Here is a 1,591-nt window from a genome sequence, read left to right on the forward strand (position 1 = left end):
AGCATTTCTGCACACAGACTCACCCTAAAAACTCAGCCCAGGCTTGTTTTGAAGACCAAAGGCTTCTGCAAAAGCACAAGTACCTGACCAGGCTCCTTGCCCTGGGATCCCGTGCCATTCTGGAAACCCCAGTGCATCTGCCTGCTGGTGGTTGGAGTGTCAGGACAATCCCATGGCACTGCTAAGGTTTCAGCAGCCCCACAGCCACTGCCCCAGCAAGATGCTGTGGCACCAGCAAGGTCCCCAATGGACTCTTTGTCTCTTTGTCTTTTGCAGAGCACTGGCTCAGGTACTTTGTGCCTCTCCGGTCCCCAAACTGTCCAATTTACCTGTTCTCCTACTGAGATGTATCCTACTAATTAGCCCAGCAACCCTTAATGAGCTGACTGAGCACCCTGCAGCACTGGAAGTGATCAGAGGAACAGCCCAAGATGGTGGCATCTCCTTGCCACAGCCCATGGGAGATGGAGGTCCCTGTCCCCATGGGTCACTGCAGCTCCTGATGCTCTCCCAGGAGCCACACAGTGTGGGACCTTCTGACCTCTTCTCCCACACCAATTATTGGAGATCTGCAGGGAAAAAAGCAATTCCCTCTGGACTGGAGGGAAAGCAGAGTAATAATGGGGGAGTCTTTCATAAGTGAGCTCTGAGCATATGGAAGCTCTGGCTCTGGCTGATCATGAAGATCATCTGAAGATTCTGTTGAAGAGCCATGGGAAGCAGACTAAAGCTCAGGTGAAGCAATGGAGAGAGCTCAGGAACCGCTGAGGATTGAAACATGGCTGGGGAAGGAAGAGTGGAAACTGCTGCAAACTCAACAGCAAAATCTGCTGCAAACCCAACAACAAACTCCCTCATTTTTAGTAGAGGGAAACCTTCCCATCCAGAGCTGCCATTTCCCACCTGTGCAAAGCCCTGCAGCATCTGCACTATTGCAAAGGCTCTGAGAAAGGTGACTGAAAAGCACAAAGATGTGAACCACAGCCCGAGGGGGATGGAGGGATGGCAGCTGTCCGGAAGCTCCAGCACGGAGAAGACCAAGAAGAGTCAATCCCCATCCACACCCTGCAGATATCCCACCCCTGGCTGCGTTGATGCCCTGGGAGCCACGTGAGAGTCCTGCTGCCTTCCCCATCACCCAGTGCCTTCCAGCTGTTTCTCACTGCCTTGCAGGGGCAGTGGGTGGGAGGGAGGGAAAAGGCTGCTTCTGCCTTCCACACTGTGTGGCAGCCAGGTATGGATCTGCCCCTCTGCTCCTGCCACCAGCCTAGGCAAGTCCCAGTGCTGGATCCTGCCCTGAACGGGAAGATTCCAGGGGGGATGCTCCAGACCCAGGCTCCATGTTTACAGATTCCCAGAACGATTTGAGACATAAGCTGTAAATGACCGAACAAGCTGCAGTGGCACTGGAGAAAGGAGCTGTGCCGCTGTCGGCTCCCGCGTGGGCACCAGGATGTGGTGCCACATCTCAGCATCGCATTGTCCCCTCCACAGAGGGTCCTCCCTTTTCTCAGTGTCACCTCCATGAAACGGTTCCATTTCCTTTTGCTTTTGCATGTTTTAATTCACCCTTCAGGCATTGCTCAGCAGG

Source organism: Acanthisitta chloris, unplaced genomic scaffold (assembly GCF_000695815.1).
Source record: "Acanthisitta chloris isolate BGI_N310 unplaced genomic scaffold, ASM69581v1 scaffold28673, whole genome shotgun sequence".
Classification (NCBI taxonomy): Eukaryota; Metazoa; Chordata; class Aves; order Passeriformes; family Acanthisittidae; genus Acanthisitta; species Acanthisitta chloris.